The sequence below is a fragment of the Cyprinodon tularosa genome, unplaced genomic scaffold (genome assembly GCF_016077235.1).
Source record: "Cyprinodon tularosa strain WSP-4 unplaced genomic scaffold, ASM1607723v1 ctg7, whole genome shotgun sequence".
Lineage (NCBI taxonomy): Eukaryota > Metazoa > Chordata > Actinopteri > Cyprinodontiformes > Cyprinodontidae > Cyprinodon > Cyprinodon tularosa.
This window is the reverse complement of record NW_024039451.1, coordinates 2,571,670-2,594,387: the sequence shown is the minus strand read 5'-3', so window position 1 is coordinate 2,594,387 and position 22,718 is coordinate 2,571,670. Positions and strand designations below refer to the sequence as shown.

The 22,718-nt window shown below is 38.1% G+C and overlaps 1 protein-coding gene across 11 annotated transcripts in view; it reads left to right on the top strand.

Moving 5' to 3' along the window:
* vav2 (vav 2 guanine nucleotide exchange factor) overlaps positions 1-22,718 on the top strand; it is a 320,101-nt gene that overhangs the window by 1,710 nt on the left and 295,673 nt on the right. The window lies entirely within an intron of this gene.

The following is a 22,718-nucleotide window of genomic DNA, read 5'->3' as shown; positions in this document are numbered from 1 at the left end:
ACAAGCCGACCTCCTTTCTGCAGCACTGTCTGCGGTCAGCTACAATTTGAGAGAGGTGCAGCAGAGTGTCTGCGGAGGGGGCGGGGACGTCTCTGCGTTCACTGCGACACCTACGCAGAGGACCTGGTTTCGAAGTATACCGTATTTTCACGACTATAATAACTTAACTTATAATAACTTAAACGTCTTTTTTTCCCCTCAAAATGTGCGGTGCGCCCTATGGTGCGGTGCGCCTTATGTGTGTTGTAACTGCGACTTTTGAGACCACCTCATTGAGGAGATGATGAAAGAGTGGCTGAATGTAAGGAGACCAGGTGTTTTTTCCACTCATCACCATCGCTGTTAATATGTAACTCCATGCGTGCCCATCTCACAGCTGATGTGAAAAACATGGGGAAACAAATTAACCCTGTGCTCGCTGTTCAACCGCTGGACATCGGTGTGAACCGGACCCAGCAGGTGCAGCAGAAGCAGCGAGTTTACATGCAAAGTCAATGGTTGACGCGCGTATAGGTGCAGCAAAAGGTCCTGCAGCGCGTTTTGAGCTGCAGGTGCAGCGCGTCGGGAGCGCTCCGCCAACGCGCTGCTGCTGCTCGAGATGGAAAAATTGAAGTTTTGCTGCTGGACGCGCCGCATCAACCAATCAGAGAAGCTGATCTGGGAGCTGACAGCGAGACAGACACAGCGCTCTGATGACATGATATTAACGCAAATGAAACGGGCTGGGGAGATGATGAAAGGCAGGTGTATGTGAGGAGACCAGGTGCTTTTTTCCACGCATCACCATCGCTGCATGCCCATCTCACAGCCGATGTGAAAAAAAAAAGATTAATCAAATGAACGCTGTGCTCGCCGTTATCCCGGGGGTCTGACAAAGGAACTTCAACCGCTCGACATCGGTGTGAAGCGGCCGTTCAAAGTAAGGCTGCGAGCGGCGTGGGAGCGATGGATGACAGACGGAGACCACAGTTTCAGGATAAGTGGAAGGCAGCGCCGGGCAAGTTACGCCACCGTTTGCGGATGGATTGTAGATGCTTGGACTAAAGTGTCTGCTGGCTCTGTTGTTCAAGCTTTCGCAAAAGCCGGCATTATTTCTGAGGAGCCGCGCTGCACGGAAAGTGACTGAAAGCGAAGAATGGGAAATTGGCATGTCTGATTTAGCGCAGCTGTTTAATTCAGAAACAGAGGATGGTGGCTTTGATGGGTTTGATTAATACTTTGTAATAAATACATGAATAAAGCACAATCATACTCAGTTTTGCTCCCGCTCTATTTTTCTACCTGAAAACTTAATTCAACAGCAGCCTCTGGGCCGGGTCTCCTCCGGTTTCACCGCGGCGGCTGGCAGGTGTTTTTTCATCTAAATAATCTAAATCTTGCAGTTATATTTGCTGTGATCAGTGGGAATAAAGTAGTTTTAATATGTTTTTAAGTGAGAAAGGCCACCTGAAAACTTAATTGCAGTCAGTTCATCCAGATTATCTATTTCTGTCGGAGGCGCTCAGACCCCCACATACCAGCGGTGCACCGACAGTAAATCCCTTCAACAGCAGCCTCACCGCGGCGGCTGGCAGGTGTTTTTCATCTAAATAATTTACAGTGCAGGCACCAGGATACCGGCAATAAAAGCGAACATATTCCGTCGGCAGGTTTCAGGATTTTAAGTTAATTTAGGAGTAATCACAGCGCTGTGTCATCTGCGATGTGTCTGTCTCATGGCCAGCTCGCAGGTTTGATTAATTTGTAATACATACATGAATAAAGCACAGTCATACTCAGTTTTGGGCCCGCTGTATTTTTAAAATACGCAGTAGAGGTATTTAAAGGTAGTAGAGGACATGTACCTGTATATAAAAAATGCGCCCTATAGTCCGGTGCGCCTTATGTGTGTGTTAAATACAGAAATGGCACACATAACTGAGAGTGCGCCTTTTAGTACGGTGCGCCTTATGGTCGTGAAAATACGGTAAATCAGCCTTAAGGCTATGTTCACACTGCAGCCTGAAGTGACTCAAATCCAATTTTTTTGGTCCACATGCGACCTGGATCTGATCTTTTCATAACAGTCTGAGCAACACAAATCCGATTTTTTTCCAATGAGACCCAGGCCGCTTGGCTATATGGTCCTGAATCCGATACGTATCTGATCTTTTCAAGTGCGACGCATCCATCCGACCTGAACGCCATTAATACCAGACAAAGGTCACTATTCTGGGTCTTGCTATTTTTTTCAAACCGCTGTTTGTGCCTATTGTCCAACGCTCTGACCAATGAGCGCAATTAGCTGTGACGTAGTAAGCGCTACAGAAAGCTGGTGGGGGAATGTAAACAAACAGCCTGTTGGTAAAACGGCGAACCCTTCTTAAAAATGAATGAGCGTAGAGCCTCTTCCTGCTCACGTTTCAACAAAACCAAAGTCAAATCCTTCCAAAACTGATTCCAAAGCTGAGTCCAACGAGGACTGTTCAATAGTTGTTGCCATCTTCCTTGTTGTGCTTTCTCCAGCGTCGCTCAGCTTTGTCGTCCTGCCCTCAAAACCCCACCCGCTTTGCATCCAAAAATTCAAAATGCATCTCTGCGTTGTGATTGGCCCGCCAGTTCTAGGGCCTGGGGCATTGATCGAGGGTAGACCAAACTCGCAGGCAAAAATGATTTTGGCCGCTGGCGGGTGGGGCTAGTTTACTAGGCTATTTAATTGAGAAAAAACATTGAGAAAAAAGAAGAAAAGGAGCTTTGTTTAGAAAAGTTTGGTGAAGATCCATAACCCCCAGATTCCACATACTCGGTCAGCGCTCCGCCCCGTTCACGTACGTCTTCTCCATCCGGCACTGTCAAAAAACGGAGCCAGAGTTGTTTTTACTTCTGCTCCAGCCAGATCAAGATCCGCAATTGCAACCGCACCAAACAGGAAAAAGAACGCAGAGAACATCCAGTTTGTCAAATTAAAATATGTTACCGATGGATCGGTAACTGCAGATTAGAGCATAATTCTTATATATTCCCAAAAACTAAGAGCATTAAATTAAATGATTGCACAGACTGAGTCCAGAATCCCAGTGATGCTCTTCCTCTTTTCTTCAATTACACTTTTTTCTTCCACTAAATTATCCAATATCTTTGGACACAGACTTGTGCAAAAATGCTTGCTTCTTTAGAGATTACATTTTAGCATGGTGTGATGTATCTTCCCATGTTTCTATATTAATGTCCATAACGTTTTTGCACAAAAAGGTTGTATTTATTTGTAATATTGACATAGTCTTAAAAAAAAAAATGCTGCTTTGGTTTCCATTAGCTTTAAGCTGTACTTTTAAAACTACATTTGAAGAAATGCTTGAAGCAACTAAACTTTTAGTTGCTTTTGTAGTTAAGATCATTTTGAGCTCTGTCTGAATTCCCATTTGAGCTGGTCTGCAGTTTGTTCAGATAACTTCATTGGGATGTGATTGTTGCAGAATTGCAACATGCAATCATATGTGTAATTTGCTAGATTAGTTCAGTTTTGTTCCAGATGAAGAAACAATTGATCACCTTTGTAGGTGTTGGCTGCACTTTGCGTTTGCAGCAGCGGTTTTATAACAAAAGCAATCATTTTCACGCAGACCTCCAGGTCTGAATGTTTCATTGCCATTCATCCATCTGGCAGAAATTTTGCCTCGTCAGCAGAATGATCCATGCAGTTTCGCTGCAGCTTCAGCATCTTCACATCTGCTTTGAAGGGAAATAACTGAACTTCATCAATTCATGATATGATGCTTAAAAAGAGGAAGTTATAGGTTTAATTTGACCCATAGTTTACACTGAGATGTGGAAGTTATTGCAGCCTGATTTCTGTGCAATAAAAAAGAGTCAATTTTGAGGAACAGAAATGAAGGGTGATGTATTATTTTGCAAGCTCTTTAAGGACCTTTAAATTATTGCTTAAAAAAGCATACTTTTTGTTTCTGCTTTTAACTTTTTTAGCTATAAAAGTATAAAGAAACAAACAATACATTAAAAGAAGTGTTGCATAATCTAAATTAATAAAAAATCTTTGCCTTACAAACATGTGAAACATTACTTCATACATTTAGGATTGTCTTTTACTAACAATTCTAGATTATTATCCTGGTTTAAGCCAGATTGATACGGTGTAGAATTCAATATAACTACATGTATTGATCTGGAAAGCCTCATGTAGAAAGTGTTCACAAATTGGAGGGACATTCAGTACAGGTCTTTGAGCCGATTGGGTGCCTGCATCCCAAGTCACATATTTTTAGCCAATCACAGCAGTTGTAGCCGTTTCACGGAGTTAACTGATGAATCAAATGCTTCGCAAATCCAGCCGTGGGGAATACGTAACCACATTCCCATCCTCAAAGGTAAAAATTGTGTCATTTTGATCGCGTTCCAAAATGAAATAGTGGGTATTCCAAATGAAACCAGAACAGCCATGTTTGTTTCAGCCTTCCGCCTCTCGTTTACGCGGTGACATCGTACACATGCTGCATTTCATTGGTTCCAAACATTTCTGCATCGAGGTTAACGCATCTGCCAGCTCCTATAAAGTTGTATTTTTGGGAGTTTTTGAATTTACAAATCTTGCAACAATTTATCTTGATTGGAAGGTAGCTAGATTATAAACTGGATTAGAATATTTCAGGAAAATGTTCTATGTTCTAATGATATAGTCTCCAGATTCTTTCCAGTTGTAAAAAAATATTCTGTTTTCATTGGATTAACTAATGAAAATTCAGCAAATTTGCAGCCTTTTCACACCAAAAACATGCCCTGTGTGGGAAAAAAATATTTGCATTACAACTAAGTTTGGCCATAATCTTTGCACAAATAGGATTCCATGACTTTAGAGTGACCTCGCTGTTGTTGGCCAATAAGTCCCAGAGAGGAAGAAAGAAACACCATCCTGAAATATAATTAGAGTAAGATTACAATTCGTCTATGTGGTTTTTCGACACGCTTTTTTCTTTCTCTAGAACTTCCTGTTCACCTCAGCTAGTGCACAGTTCCAACATCAATATGAGGAAGCATTTGGTTCTTGGTTAATGTGACCGCAGCATTGGTGTAAAATGTTCACTGTGGAAAATGTTTCTTTATGCGTTCATTGACTCCTAAATGTGATGAGAAATGCCCCCAGGTCTCCATCGTTGAATGTTGAGGTAGCTTAGTTTGGAATCGGCACAAAGGGTGAATAAAAATAAACCTAGATAGTTGTTTTGGGTTATTTTTGCTCTTATGGTGTAGAGGGGGGGGGCGAAACTACGAGGATTTAAAGGCGATGGGTATCTGACAGCGTGTTCTTGGCACACCTTCAGTGACCTGCTTCTGTCACAGTAATGTGTGAATATGTGTCACATTTGTCTGTCTGCTTTGCACCAGGGTTTACCTCTCTTTATTTTGCTCAGTAAAAAAAAGCACTTTTTAATTCTGACCATTTAGTTTAATAGACTGCATGTTTGATATCTTTGATTGGACGGTTCAGCAATTTGATCTAATTGATTAAACCATCAGGATCCCAAAGACCAATTGTTGGTTAAAATGAGCACAGCAAGTAGTTTTCTCCTCTAGTCAGCCTGAAGGAAATAAGCTCAAGAATGATAGATTAGTATTACATCAGACCAAATAAAAAAACATTTTTCTAATACAGAATCATGGGCCTAAAGAAAGGTTTGTTAAATACTCAAACAGAGGAGAATGCTCTCTTGTTTACATCTTTAATCTGACTAGCCAGCCTCATCAGAACGCATCCTCTGACTTCATGAATATGACAGTATCAATGTTCACGAGATGTAAAACTGGACTAAAAGAACAACATTCTGGATTAAACGGCTGAAATGAACTATTTCCAGAGGGTTTTCCTGTTTCAGATTAGGAAAAACCATTAGATCTGTGAACCATTGATAGTAGAAGTAGAGATGAGAACCAGTAGAGATGTTTCTCATTTCCTTCAAAATATCTTTTTATTTGTCTCAAGTTCCTTTGACATAATTTTTGAAGCCTTTCAGTAATACTGATTGTAGTTTGATTAATTGATTGACTTTATTGATCTCAGAGAAATGTGCTTGTTACGTCAGTTCAAATAGTCAAAGAAGAAGAATAAGGTGCCAATGGAAGAAAAGATGCATGGGTATGAAGAGTATATACAGTGCATCCACATGTGTGTGTGTGTATATTTATATATATATATATATATATATATATATATATATATATATATATATATATATATATATATATATATATATATATATATATATATATATATATATACAGGTGCTGGTCATAAAATTAGAATATCATGAAAAAGTAGATTGATTTCAGTAATTCCATTTAAAAAGTGAAACTTGTATATTATATTCATACATTACATACAAACTCATATATTTCAGATGTTTATTTTGTTTAATTTTGATGATTACAAATGACAACAAATGAAAATCTCAAATTCATCATATCAGAAAATTAGAATATTGTGAAAAGGTTCAAAATTGATGGCCCCTGGTGCCACACTCTAATCAGCTAATTAACTCAAACCACCTGCAAAAGCCTTTAAATGGTCTTTCAGTCTAGTTCTATAGGCTACACAATCATGGGGAAGACTGCTGACTTGACAGTTGTCCAAAAGACGACCATCGACACCTTGCACAAGGAGGGCAAGACACAAAAGGTCATCGCTAAAGAGGCTGGCTGTTCACAGAGCTCAGTGTCCAAGCACATTAATAGAGAGGCGAAGGGAAGGAAAAGATGTGGTCGAAAAAAGTGTACAAGCAAGAGAGATAACCGCACCCTGGAGAGGATTGTGAAACAAAACCCATTCAAAAATGTGGGGGAGATTCACAAAGAGTGGACTGCAGCTGGAGTGAGTGCTTCAAGAACCACCACACACAGACGTATGAAAGACATGGGTTTCTGCTGTCGCATTCCTTGTGTCAAGCCACTCTTGAACCACAGACAGCGTCAGAAGCGTCTTGCCTGGGCTAAAGAGAAACAGGACTGGACTGCTGGTGAGTGGTCCAAAGTCATGTTCTCTGATGAAAGTAAATTTTGCATTTCCTTTGGAAATCAAGGTCCCAGAGTCTGGAGGAAAAGAAGAGAGGCACTTCATCCACGTTGCTTGAAGTCCAGTGTAAAGTTTCCACAGTCAGTGATGGTTTGGGGTGCCATGTCATCTGCTGGTGTTGGTCCATTGTGTTTTCTGAGGTCCAGGGTCAACGCAGCCACATACCAGGAAGTTTTAGAGCACTTCATGCTTCCTGCAGCTGACCAACTTTTTGGAGATGCAGATTTCATTTTCCAACAGGACTTGGCACCTGCACACAGTGCCAAAGCTACCAGTACCTGGTTGAAGGACCATGGTATCCCTGTTCTTAATTGGCCAGCAAACTCTCCTGACCTTAACCCCATAGAAAATCTATGGGGTATTGTGAAGAAGAAGATGCAATACACCAGACCCAACAATTCAGAAGAGCTAAAAGCCACTATTAGAGCAACCTGGGCTATCATAACACCTGAGCAGTGCCACAGACTGATCGACTCCATGCCACGCCGCATTGCTGCAGTAATACAGGCCAAAGGAGGCCCAACTAAATACTGAGTGCTGTACATGCTCATACTTTTCATGTTCATACTTTTCAGTTGGCCAACATTTCTATAAATCCTTTGTTTTTATTGGTCTTCAGTAATATTCTAATTTTCTGATATGATGAATTTGAGATTTTCATTTGTTGTCATTTGTAATCATCAAAATTAAACAAAATAAACATCTGAAATATATGAGTTTGTATGTAATGTATGAATATAATATACAAGTTTCACTTTTTAAATGGAATTACTGAAATCAATCTACTTTTTCATGATATTCTAATTTTATGACCAGCACCTGTATATATATATATATATATATATATATATATATATATATATATATATATATATATATATATATATATATATATATATATATATATGACAGCTGAAGTCTTTTAATACTTTTTTTTAAGCAGGATTACTATACAGTGTTATTGCAGAGGGTATTTACATGGGTATTTATATAGATGGGTATTTATCTACATAGCTATTGCATCCTTTTACTTGTTCCCAGGGTAACAGTATCCAACCCAAACTGCATTGTTGTTGGTGCTACATGTTCCAAAAAAGTTAAAAACAAGCCACTGGACTTTGTTTTCCAAGTATGAAGATGTTTCGCTTCCCATCCAGGAAGCTTTTTCAATTCAAAGTGTTTGGATTAGAGTCTTAGAAAACATGCAAATTGGTGCTATATGCTTCCACTTTAAATCTGTTAATTCAGTAATGGTTTGAAAGGTTTAATTTTTTGTTTCCAACCAGCTGGTGATTCGGTTAGATCCGATCAAGCAGAAAATTAGCCAAACAGCAGATATTTTTTTTTTATGGTACCCACTGACGATTCATGTGAAACTATTCTCTAAATTCAGAGCTAAAGTTTGAAGAAACAGCTCTAATCTACAATCTGTACCTCTGTATGTTCTCTGACCAGCAGTAGTTGTCACTTATCGGCTCCATGGGCAGCAGAATTTCATGATTACAAGGCGAAGCAGAGGTCTGGATGGCATCCTTTGATCCACCCACTAATTGCCCTGCCGGTCCTTCTGAGGAAAATCTGCAGCGAGGGTGGAAGAGGTGTCCTTAGTGAAGAATTGGGTTAAACTAAACCTTGGCAGGAAAAGGGTAGTTTATGATTTATGATGAGCAAAAGGTCAGCGCGTGTGTGTTCTGATACTTAGAAACGTACAACCAGAGTGACTCAACCAAATCAGAAAGATGTGAAGTAGATGTTTTGGGGACATATTGTTTTTCATTAACTTTATTGTTTCTAGTTATTTGGAAGAAGCTTTCTGTAGCTATGTGAATTTCTTTGGCCAAAATATGCAAACAAGTGTTTAAAAGGAAAAAAAAAATAGAGAAAGACACAGCAAAGAACACTGCTAAAAGTTCAAGGAGAGACCTAGTGTTAGATTTGGAATGTTTAGCTCAGACTTAAGGCCTTGAGACTTAGCAAACCTGCAAGCTGTGGAGGGATTTAAAAGCACAATCTGTCCAAAAAATCTGAAATGCTCCCTGCATGAATTGTAGTAAAGCTATTGATATACATAAATCAAGCAGAACACTATGGTGATAGATGTACTATGGCTATATATGTTTGGCTCTCTTTTTGGCATCAAGACAATTATTCTTATTGTCTTGTATTACTTATTGTCACATCGCCAGACAGGACACTGTAAAAAAAAAAACACAGTCCACCTGTTATTCACCACATCAGTGAATAGTTATAGAAAATATATTTTATTTAGACATAAACTATATTAAAGTTATGGCAGCATTTCCATAAAGTTATCCTCTTAGTCTTTACAGATAGGGGATCAATTAATGCTTCTGTAATAGTTTTCAAGGATTCAAAGGGATTCAAGGATCCCTTTGATGCATTACATTATGTTTGTTTTTAACTCAGCTAAAAAAGCAACATCTAGGCCTAAAAATATGGAGGACCTAGAGATTAAATGAAAAAGAAAACCAACCATTTCAAATGTATAATTTAAATCTTGCAATTTGAACCCAAATGGAAAAGCCTTTTCTGATTGCACATTTTAAATAGAATTATTAAAGAAGAGTTGTAAATATTATTTATTTATCCATTATTAAAGACTACAACTTGAAAATGTATTTTCAAATCCTACTTCATAATGGAGATTTAAAAACCAAAATTCCTAAATCTGATCACAAATTTCTAATCACACTTTTAAAAAAGGTGATTCATTTTTCCATTTCTGTTTTCTTTTTCAACTTGGATTTTCAATTCTCCTCTAAAATAGCATTTTCTTTTTGCTTTCCCCTTTCCATTTACCTTTTCCTTGACCCTATTGGTCCCTGAGCACACTGAAAAATCAAACCAATCACAGCTGCTCTTTGGATAACCAGCTTTCTCATTGGTTAGACGGCCACAGCTGGATCATAACATTACGAAGAAGGAAAGGTATTTATAATCAGATTTATGAATCTTATAAATCGGCATTTAGAAATAGGATTTGAAAATACACTTTTAAATTCCAGTATTTAATAACGGATTCATAAATACATTTTAGAACTCCTCTTTAATACAATACAATTAGAAAATGCTTTTCAATCTGATTTCAGGTTGCATGATTTAAATGCTGAATTTGAAATATCTTGTAGGTCCTCTACATAAAAAGACACTTTCATTTAATTCTAGGCATGTTGTTTGTATACAGTATGACAGCAATTTTGTCTTTATTTAGATCAGGCACTAAGAAAGAAAAAACAGTCCCAGCTAAATAGAACGACTGTCTCTTGTGTTAAGAGTACAGAAAAAAGGTAAAACCTCCTAAAAAGATCATTAAACTTGGTAAACCATCACACATCCTTTTGACATGTTCCCATTGAAGATATTCGTATTCTGTGTAACACAAATACAACATCAAACAGCAATCTGGATGCCCTTTCATGCATTAAAAAATGACTTATAGACATTAAAATGCTGCTTTATCCACATATTTTTAAGTTTTTGCTCCAGTAAATTTAAGAAGTCCAGGCTTTGAGTAACTCTGCCGAAAATGCAGCTAAAATTTCACACATTGGTTTTGATTAGTACACTGTAGAGGTTTTTAAGGCAATGAAAATGTGATATGTTGACCAAGCAGATTTAAATTGTAAAATCTAAATGATGTTGATGGAAATCAGTTGCTTTCATTGTGAACAAGATCTTCAGCTACCAATAATCTCTTTGGGATGGTTTCAGTTTAGTGTCACTTACAGACATATATGTTAAACTGTGAGTACCCCATTTAAGCATCAGAGTGAAACTGAAGCAATTTCCTTAATGTTCCTTGTTTCTTAATGGTATAGCCACAATTTAAGGATGTTTGCTACCAATAAAGCAGACTTCTTGATTAAGAAACTGCCATTAACATCTGCTTTAGTCATGCTGAAAGGTGGTTGCAGTTGGCTGGAATGCACTCTGAATGTCGTCATAAATATTTAAAAACGATTGTAAAAGCCCCAGTTTCTCATTGTTTTTTATCAGAAAAGAAAACAGAGAGACAAAAACAGCAGGGAGATGGTATACAAACAGAACCCGCTGCTCACTGTAAAACATATCGGATAAAAGCACAAAAACAAGCATTACCAGTAATCCCATTAATGCTATTACAATCTCTGCTCTGAGGGCTTGCAGGGTTACAGCCCAGATCGGTGGAGGGAGTGGGAGATGTAGATATTTTTATGTTTTCATCTGTGAGGACAGGAGTTCAGCTAACCCTCATTTATATAGTCCAATAAATCCTTCATTGTGTTCTCATCGTTTATTCTTGCTCTCCTTGAGGTTGTAAACAGAAACCTAATGAGCACTGGTGTTTGCAGCCTCTCAGCAGCTCAAATTGTATGAACTGATAGTGCAATGCCTCAGGCTGTGTCTGGGAGCTGTGCTCTCTGCAGATTTTTTTGTTTTGCAGAGTTTTTCCCTTCACCTCTGATTTTCTTATTTTTTCCAGACCCTGTCAGTGTGGTTATTGTGAATGCTCTTAAGATGACTTAAGCTGATATGCATTTACTACCTTGCGGTAGTTTCTGTGAGACTATTATGCTTGGTTATCACATGCATGAGTGAGAAATCTTACAGTACCTGTTTTGTGGATGATTTCCAAGCCTGTTGAGGTCTCCTGAAGCTTCGCAGTACTCTGCAGGGCTCCAGATCCCACACAGCACGCTGTTTCCAATCACCGTAATTGAGGTTCTTTCTTTTTCCTCCAACTCCCACCACACAGATCAGCTGATGACAGCAAGTAGCGGGAACTGATTTAAAATCGACCAGTACGCCCTCGCGTAGCAGCCCTTGAAGTATTCCTATTGTGTCAAATATGATTTAGTTCTGTAGGTAGTCATTTCCACTGCTTAAAGTCAAAGTTTTGTTTCTTTGGCAAAAGTAAACTCATTTTTTTTACTGCCTTGTTTCTGTATACCTTGGCCAAATATACCTAAATTATACAGTAAAAAATGGAAAGTCTTTCCAATCTAATATTTTTTTGGTGACTGCTGAAACAATAATAGTCATTTCTAGGTTAGAGTAAAATCTTTTAGAGTTTGCAGCAGTTTGAAGCACATGTTGCCATCTAGCTATTAGTCATTCTATGACTGTGAACTAAGCAAATGCTTGAAGGCCTGAGGCAGATTTCATGGCTTATTAACCAGTTAGCCTCTGTTTGTTTGGCTTTATATTCCAAAGAGTAGCTCTATCTTTTATCCCTGTCCTGACTCTCCCAATGATGATAGATAGTAATGGCAGCATCATGCTGCGGGGGTCCTTTTCTCTAACAGGCAAAGGGAAACTCGGCTCAGAAAGCTAAAATCCTGGCCAAATCCCTGTAAAAACCCTCGATTTATTTGGTTTAATTTGACCATGCATCAAGATAACACTTTTATCAAAAGCTGTTTGATCTTTTATTACCTGTGCTGATGTCTATACTAATTACTGAGCTAATACAGGTGTGTTTTCCTATTAGCAGCTGTTAAGGTATTCTGAGTTGTAACACAAAAGCAGCCATAACATCCTGGCAGAAATGAGCAGACCATCCATCAGGGTTCCCACAGGTCCTTAAAAAGTCTTAAAAGGCATTGAATTCTTCAAAATAAAACTAAGGCCTTAATTGGTATTAAAATGTCTTAAATCAGTCTTTCGTAGGTCTTAATTTTTAAAACATCATAAACAGGATTATATTTATTTCGATTAATTTTTGTAATCTAAATAAAACGTTAAAATTGACAATTTTTAATTTTTTTATAAAAAAAAAACCCAAAAAAAACGGCTCGGCCTTAATTGATTCCGTCCCGGTAGTGGACATTTGGGAGATGGGAGATTTGTCTGGAAAATATAAGCAAGTGTACATGTAACAAAAATTGGCTATCCAGCCAAGAGTTTGCTCCATGGCTAAAACCAGGGAACATGCATGAGGCTCAGTGTATTTTGTGCAAGAAGCGATTCAAGCTCGAAACGATGGGAATTAAGGCAGTGGAGTCACATGCGAAGCACGAAACACAAAGCGTCAAAATTGAGTTACTGAGAAACAGCTGGTATTTCTCGGTTTTGTTCCACCCTTGTCTCTGCAACGCCTCCACTTATCACCAAATCAAACATACTAAGAAAACGATACAAAGAAAAATAGCTACCAATAACACTTAGCACTGGTTATGTTGTGGCTCCGAAACTGATTTGTTTTGTTCCCTGCTAAAGCAAAGTTTGTGAATTCAGTTAAATAATTGTTAAAATATATCTGTCATTTGTGTGTTTTTAGCTTTCTCCCTGTATGGGAAGCTTTTCAAAATTTGAAACATTATTGAAGTGGTTTATGTTAAAATAAACCTTTGGGTAAAGTTGTCGCAAGCAGGTTTTTCTTGTGTTTCTTGTGAATTTGGTCTTAAATTTTTATTTCAAGTGGCATTAAAAAGTCTTAAAGTGTTGAATTTAACTTGCCTTATGCTGTAGGAACCCTGATCCATGTGTTAGAATGGTTCAACCAAAGCCTAGACCTAAATCAAATAAAACATCTGTTTAAATATGAGGATAAATCTGCACAGATTATTTTTCAGATTATTTACATCCAACTTTGCTGTGAGGAATTTGCACAAAAGTATGTTTTAAGGCTGTTTGAAGCAACCAAAAATAATTTCAGTTGTGATTGTAGTGAAGAGTGCATTGACAGCTATTGATCAAAGGTCTCTAAATATAATATGGGACTTTTCCAGGAGAAAAGACCCAGATAAGTCAGCTAAAAATATTATATTTTAAAGATTTAAGGTAAATTATATTGAGTTGCATTTTACTCAACTTGGCACCATGGACTAATTTGGAAAAATATTGCTAATGTAGCTTTTTAGCTTACTAGAACTATGCTAGGGAATGTTTGATGTTCCTTATTGCTGCTCAATTAAATTGGAGAAGCTTTGAAATAACGGCTGCCTGTCTTAGTTTAAATTGCACTACTGTTGATTTTTTTCCTTTCTGGCATTTTATTTTAACTCTTGCATTCTGACAATTAGTGGTATGCCTCATTAAAGCTCATCTCTTCATCCTAGTTTTTTGATCAAAGTCTCGTTTCTCTCCTTGTCTATTTTCTCCTCTATGTTAAAGGGCAGAGGTAGAGACCATAGTAGCTTTTAATGGCCATCATTCAGTGCGATGAACTGAAAATCCCAGAGAACGACACTGAAACCTCCCTCTAAATCCATTTCAACCTCCCTTAATCAGTCCTTTGATCACAGTGTACTCAATCTTCTCTGCAGGTCAAAATGTTAACCTAAAAACCACATTTGATCTCAATCGGGATAGAAATTAGATCAGAAAGAAAAAGATTAGCTGAGTAAACCCAACGTATTCTCAGATTTCGGCTTGCAACTAGAGCAAGAAGCAGAAGGGTAGTGACAAAATTGCAGCCCGCCCCCGCCAGCCTCCCTGAGGGGTAATTTAATCTCAGTGTTAGGTCTTCTGTTGACCCGTGACCCCAGTCCTCACCGGAAGCAGGTAATACTGTTAATGGAGCTCATTAGAGATACATACTGGTTTGAACAGCTGGGATAGTGCAGCTAAACACTAATAGGATTGACAATAAGGGAATGAGTCTGGGCGAAGGGTTGTCTAACCTTTTTATGAAGTGATCCAGCTGCTTCTAAGGTCAGAAGTATCTCTTAAAGTGAATTCTTTGCTGTTTTTCGAGGCTTTAGTGTTGACACTATCCAGCTTCAGCTCATAAACTGTTCACCATATCAGTCATTTAAATTTAGATTCATCAGGCAAATTTCAGGTGAGCAAGTGTTTGACACAATCAGAAGCAATAGGAATTTATTGTTCAGCAATAAATCAGGCATAAATGACTGTAAGGCTGAAAACCCGCTGCTGCAAACCTGACAGCTCTTTATTAACCCTCTTGTGTCCTTCTTTTTGCAAAGTAAAATCTGTTTTTTAGTGGTTGATGAAATGAAACCAATCATTAATAAACTCAACATGGTACTGCAGTTTGTATGAATTCATATATAAGTACAAATTCAAAACATTTACACACTTGTTACCCTGCACCGGCTGTGCTTAAATATTTAATGGAAATATATATGAAATGTATTTTTATTTGCACCTGTATTCAAACAAATTAACATGTCTTTAGAGAGAGAGAGCAATGGGTTATAAGTTACTGGCAAGGCAAGTTTATCAGGATAAAGACAGGTCAAGGTTAAAGATAAAAGCAGGTAGTAAAGCAAATAAAACAGTTGAACGAGAAACTTAAAGGTATAGTGGAGGATTTTCTTTTTCAGAGTGGATCATCAAAATAAGTGGTCCTCCTAATTGTCAATCATTCTGGTGATAGGTTTATGTATGTCTGTCCTACGTGCTCGTCCCTATTTTTACTTCTGAGTCTGACATGGTGGAAAAATTGCAAATCTTCTTTTGGAAAGTAAGCTTGTATGAGCGATGCAGACAGCAACTTTTAAACAGAGCGTGCACGAGGAGAAATGGGCCTATGCACGCTCTTACACACATTTGATAGTTGTTCCCTCTTGGGAGCGGGTACAGGGTTGTGCATGTGCTTTTTTTTTTAAAGTGAAGAGGGAAAATTTAGTGAAAATCCTCCACTATACCTTTAAACCATTAATACCTCTGTTAACAGTTTTACTTCAACAGCATAAGGGTCTTCTAAATAAGTAGGTTTTTAAACTTTAACTGAATATATTAGGAAAATTAAACCTAGTGAAGTTTTTAAATAAACTGATTTCAACTTTGTTAATTAAGTGGCTCAATAAGAAATGCCTGCGGGAGCTGACGGCCAGTTGAAGTCTTAAAGGTGTGCTTTAGCAGTGGTCTTTCTTATGTTTATTAAAACTGGAAAATAAAATGGGCCAAAAACTAAGCTCTGAGGGATTCCTTTTATAATTGAGACTTGGACTTATATTTAATTGCTATAATAATGTCACTTTATGGCTCTGCTACAGATCACAGAACTCTCTTTTGTGATAACCTGATGCCATTCCAGGATCACACAACAGTTTAGATATTGAGTTAAATACAGGCTGCCCAGAAATGGTTCATAGGTTACAAAATAAGCCAGTCAAGGAACAAGGAAGTATTTAGCAGAGGTGATAGATATACATTGATAAACAATCCAGGGAGGATTCAAATCCACAAATACTGAAAGGTTACAGAAGTCAGCGTTTTGCAGATGCCTATGATGAGGGTGTAGCTTTATTTTCATTTAGCTAGGCAAGTGTTTGCTTGACCTAAAGGCATACAGCCTTACTTAGAATGAAGAGAAAAACACAAAACTAGCAAGGCTTTACATGCCTGCGTCCAGATGCTTCTTCAGTCCAATTTTATTTAAGCCAGATGAGATTTATCCTCTTAAAGTTAATCTCTGTGTCAGTCCTACAAAGCAGACATTTGAATAGCCTTAATATATCAAAAGAAATGCCTGGAGGGATGTCCTGAACAGCGTGTGTGTGTCATAGGCTGTAAACTGCTAGTTATACGGTGCACAACATCCATTTTTGGTTGCAACAATTCCCACATAGTTAATTTGGCTTTGATAGTCAGACAGCTATGGAAGAAGAGTGACTATGTGACAGATTTGATTTCTGATATCCCGGTAGTTTAATGATTTCATAATGCCATGCAATTCGTCATGGTCCTAATTAAATTTGAAGAGAAGCTGTGCCGAAGCATTATGAATCCCCCACTATGCTTAATAGTAAACATAAGTGAAACACTTTTGGTTTCACTTTCGTATAGGGCTGAAGGAATTTTCCCAAAAATCTAATTGCAATTTTGTTTAGATTTAAGGAAACCCCAAGCTTGCAGATGTTTTACCTCTGACTTTCAGTTTTTCAAAGCTTGCTTGCCCAGAGTCCATTGGTGCAGCTTTACTATAATGTTTGTGTGAAAAAGTGCTTACTTCTACTTGCATGCATGGATCTGCGTGCCATTTGCTACTCCCTCTACCTTTCTGTTTATTAAAGACCTGGAGTGAGAAATTTAGTGTTTTACTGTTGTTAAACACAGTGTTTTTAACAATGCGTCTCTCTGCGATTTGAAAATTGCATTTTGGTAAATGGCAGTTATGTCGCAGATGCAATTAATAGTGCATAGGGCTGGGTACCGAACATCGGTTCTTTTATGGTACCGACCGAAATGCTTCGGTTCTACATGCCTCGTCTTTCGGTACCAAGTTTCGGTGATTGGCTGTAACACTTAACGTGATTGCATCATCCAGGAAAAATACATAGGTGGTCACGCCTACAGCCAGGGTTCATGTGTATCTGTTGTGAACTGGTTGCGAGCGTTGTGGAACCCCTTTAAAATGGCCCCCAGGTCAAAAGTGCGGCTTCACTTTATTAAGACTGATGCCAATAGTTTGCAATGCAATACATCGTGCACGGAAACAATTTAAGAGCAGAAAGTTGCTCGGTGTTTGACTGCAAGAAGAGCGGACCGCAGCCGGCGCAACCATCCTCCTTTCAGCAGCCTGTGGGCAGCGCAAAGCCAGAGCGGAGTGAATCATGCTGCTTTCACACCGGATGCAGCAAGAGCAGCAAAATCGCGTCTGCTGCTTCCTTTTTGCTGCTTGTACCAGCTTCTGACACGCAACTGAAGCAGCTCTGCTGCTCTGGCTCTCTGACGCGCGTTGGGCGGAGCTACTCTATCCTTTATTTGCCTTGCAGCTATATTTGCTGTGATCAGTGGGAATGAAGTAGTTTTATTATGTTTTTAAGTGGGAAAATCTGCCTGAAAACTTAATCAGTGCAGTCAGTTCATCCTGCCTTCCAATATTATTTCTGTCGGAGCAGCTCAGACCCCCACATACCAGCGGTGCGCTGTCAGTAGGATCCCATTCAAAGGGCTTGTTTGTCTCCTGAGAAAGCAGACATGTTAATTGTTCTAAAGAAAAACTGCTAAGTAAAAAGGTCCTCACAATGTAACAGTGAATATTAGACACTGACTTGTTTGCAACTGTTCTTCTTCACTGAATTTTTTTTTTATGTAAAAGGAAAAAAGTAAATGGAAAAATCAGAGCTTAAAATAAAACTCAAGATTTATACTTTTTTATGTTGTGTAATTTTCTTTTTTTTCGAATTGATATTATAAAACTGGTATCGAAAAAAGTATCGTTCAGGAACCAGTATCGAAGTGAAGGTATCGGTATTGGTACCGGCACCGAAAATTTTTGAACAATATCCAGCCCCAATTATGCAGCCCTACTTTTAACCCACCTGGTGCTGTTCTTTTACAAAAAAAAATTACATTTAACTCTCATATGATCAGGCACACTCTAAGTCCCAAAGTCCTAAACGCATGGAATAGTTATTAAGGAGACTTGGTGACCCCTCCATTCTGCTTTTGCACCTGACTCTGCAAACGCAGATGAGATTTCTCTTTTTTTCTGTCATACTGGCTTCACAGAACAGATGTCCTAATTTTTGTTTGACTGTGTTGCATTTTTTACTTCTGTCCCGGTGTCCCTTGAATGGAGACATTGTCCCCAAATTGACAGCGCCAAAGTATAGCCTCTTTCCCACTGAAAATACCGCTTAAACACAGTTTTTTCTTTAAACATGGGACAACCCCCAAACAATCAGCATTTGGCTCCCTTCCCACTGGCAAAAAAAGCTGGATCTAACCCATCACTGGCAGCTGTGTTGCCTCTGTCCTCCCACTGCTGGATGTCTGGTGACTCCGTCACGCTGAGTTAGTGATGATGTCAACAGTGTGACAGAAATCAAGAAAGTAAACAATGGAGAGCAGAACGTAAGAGAAGCCAGGGTGTAGTAATTGTGCGTTTCGCTCTTTTATCTGTCTGAATCTCCCTTACCAGTGCTGCGCCTTGTTTATTGAATGTAAACAGAGTTAATTCAGATTGTTAGATCAGAAGCGAGTGATTCGGTGTGTTGCCTTTCAGTACGTTGCGTTCAATGGTGTCACGTAACTTAGCGGGTCAAGTGGTGTTTCCACAGAACGCAGAGGAGAACCAAGGCAATTTTAACGCTGGTTGCCTCTTGAGTCGTTTGACCCGGGTAGACACGCCTCAGTGAGCTCTTCCCACTGCCACTTAAAGCAAATTGTTCCCAGTTTTAAACTGGTTTTTTGGCCATTGGTAAGGGGAACACGAGCAATCAAAGAGCCGCTTTTCTTAAAGGTAAAGAAAGCCGAGCAGAGCTCACAGGGCCGCCACAGCCGATTAGAATAAAACGCTGCACCTCACGTCACGACCAACCTGTGCATGATGCACTTAAATGTAAAGAACTTTAATATATCCAATTATAATGTAAACTACATTTAAAGAAAATTAAACAGAACCACAATAAGACTGGAAAGGTTAAAAACCGAGTGACCTAGAGAAAGGAGATTATCAAGGAGCTTTTTGAGAAGTTTTCTAAAAATAATTTTTCTATGTCAAAAGTATGGGAGTGTTATAAGCTTCGCATGTCCCTTTTTGTCCCTCATAGGCATCCTTGTTCCACATTTTTTTAAACTCATAAGGATCCCTATTTCTCTTTATCTGTTTTCTTTAATCCTGTGTCAATCTGAATGTAAAACAAAGTAACAAATTAGGTTAGGTTATCCTTTAATATAATGCAACCTTTTTTGCATTATTTTAAAGTCACGTTCTCTGTTCTTCATCATTTGGAAGAGTAGTTAAATAAAAAAGGTTAATGTGTATTTTAAAATCTGAAATTTAAGTCTTAAAAGTCCATCTCTGTTTCATTTATTCTACTGGTACTCTCAGAGATACCAGTAATGAGGTGATTATTGTTTTCATTATATTTTACCCCACTGGAAAATGAGGACAAATAAAATTTGAATTCCATTAAAAGAATAAATAGGAAATTGTATTTATAAAAAAAAAAGAAGCTATGTTTAAATGTATACAAAGAGCACGACCGTACAACCGTAATAATATGCTTTATTAGTGTACAAACAAGCTGGGTTCAAATCAGTCATAAATTCTTTTATGGCGCTGCGTATTTGTGTTTATTTTTATTAGTTATCATGCCATGTGTTGCACGGTTCGTTATCTCTGGGCAGTAAGAGAGAAATATTCCTTTTTAGATTAAGATGTTTGTGGAAGTAGAATTGGGTTTCCTTTATCGCATTCATTATTGGAAAAACATTTCACAGCGCACTATAGGCTCTGATAAAAATAAATCAATATGAATTAGGGTTTCCATTCGGCAGTGTTGTTCTACAGAACGAATGTGGAGCAGCACTAGTTTAGACTCAAATGGGAAAATGGTTTAGTTGTTGTTTTGGTCAATATTTACGAAGTGCAAATGAAAGCTTACATGTACGGTGCTGCAGCTCAGCACCGAGGCAGTTTGTACATGAAGCAGGAAGATTTTTTCAGCTAAATGTCACATCTGTTAAGTTGCATGTTTTTGGGACCAATGCAAATATTTGAAAGGGGAAGAGAATAGATTAAATAAAAAAAAATAAATATCAAACATTGGAAGATTATAGCTATAACATCTACTGCTTAGAAAAAGCATTTTGGATATATCCTGTTTGATTTGGTTTGCAATTTTTGCATACTGCAGTTCACAACACTCGGTTGGAGAAGTAGAAGTTGAATATTACATTTTTTTCAAGGACCCATAATCCCCTTATTCCATCAGTTGCCAAAATTGGACTATATTTTAATTATAAAAGCCAATTGAATTTAGATGATAACTAATTTACCAGAAAATGAAGCCATTGCTGTTAGAGGGAAGCTGGGAGAACCGTTAAATCGGTTCCAAGTTGTCAGAAATATCCCGCCTCTGCAGAGGACTGCAAACTGTATAAACAGTGGAAGTCATAGGTTTTAACAGTAAAGACTTAAATGTTTCTAAAAAGTAGAAATTGGGTATAACACAACACCTTCAGAAGTGTTTAGATACCTTTAGCTTTATTTATATCAACTTTAAGCTTTGCTTTATTTTCCTGTGATCCTATGATGGACTAACCCAGTAGAGGGACACCGGGAGTTTCTTTTTTTTTTTTACAGATAAGAAAAAATGGTTTGCATTTGTATTAAGCCTCTTTACTTTGATATCCTTAAATAAAATCATGCATTAAGTACAACTGTGTATAACAAAATCTTTTCTTGTATGGAGGAATGGCAATATGTTTGTCGCAAACAATGTATGGAACATAGAAAACAGAGAAAAAAGTTTCTGTGGGCAAGTTAGAGTGAAATATAAGTTTGCAACCTTGCAAAATGCTCTGTCTAACTGAAAGCAATGCCATAATTCACCTTCAACTGGCTGTCCTGACAGTCAAACATGGTGCTGGCAATGTTATGCTGTGGGGATACTTTACTTAACAGTCATTGGGAAATGGTCAGAGCCGACGGAGAGGTGGATTTAGCTGAAATCAGGGCTGTTTTAGAAAAAATCCACAAGGTTTATCTTCGGGCAGAACAACCAGAGCAACAAAGCTTGGCTTACTTTAAATCAATCATGCATTAGGATAAAACAGAGTTCAGACCCAAATCTAGCTGAGAATATGAAGAAAGTCTTTAACTTGCATCCATACAATGCATCCAACATGAGTGGGCTTGAGCTGTTTGTTTGATGCAAAACTGAAAGAGATATACTCCAAGAGATAGACCCCAAAGGTCAATAACTCTGAGAGGCTAAGTTTATATGCATTCCTCTAAGCTGAAGTAAGAAAATGTCTCATTCACACAGTTTTTTTTTCCCCAAGGTATTTTTATTAAGCATTGAGTCAAGAAAAATACAATTTCAAGTACATTAGAACAATTTTCCCCCTTTAACCCCTCAAACAACCCTCCTGTTGCATCATTAAGGACAGTCAAAATATGACAATGTGTATTACTCCAGTGAAAAGAGTGTGGGATCCATAACCTTGATGTGTTTCAGAATAGGTTGCCAGACACTGAAAAACTAGAGAATCTGATTTTCTCTAATGTCAAATGATGCATAAGATCAACCAGCCATAACTCAAAGGATGGCGGGTGTGTGTCTTTCCATTTAAACAAAATTTGTCTTCTAGCAAGAAGTGTGGCAAAAGAAATTACATTTTTTAATTTTGTGATGAAAATTTTCGTGCAATGGTGTTCCAAATATCGTGATTGTGGCCTCAGGTTTAAAGCTAATACCTAAAGAGTCAGAGAGAAATTTGAAAATGGGCTCCCAGAAGTTTTTCAATTTAGAACAGAGCCAAAATGTGTGTGATAAGGTGCCCAGTTCCACTCCACATCGATCACAGTTGGAGATAATATCTTGTTTAATTTTGGACAGTCTCACTTTGGACCAATGTAATCTATGAACAACTTTGAACTGAATGACTCTTTGCCTCAAGCAGATGTAATTCACACAGTTTAATCCCCAAAATAAATAATTTTAATCTCAAAAAGTAGTTTATTTCCATACAATGAATCTCTTTCTTTTACTAAACTTACCCAGATATTTAGTTCTCTAAATAGGATCATGGATCTTCAGTGTGCAATTAACCAAAACTGTTTAGCAGAACTGAACAGGGTCAAAAAAGGAGAACGTTTTACTCTACAGAAGCCTGTATCCCTACAGGACTTGAACTCGGTGTGTCAGAGCAATGTTCCACCCCACATCCTCTCTAATAACTATTTAATGCTGTTTTATAAAGCCAGCAGAGGTGTGTGTTGCAAGATTTA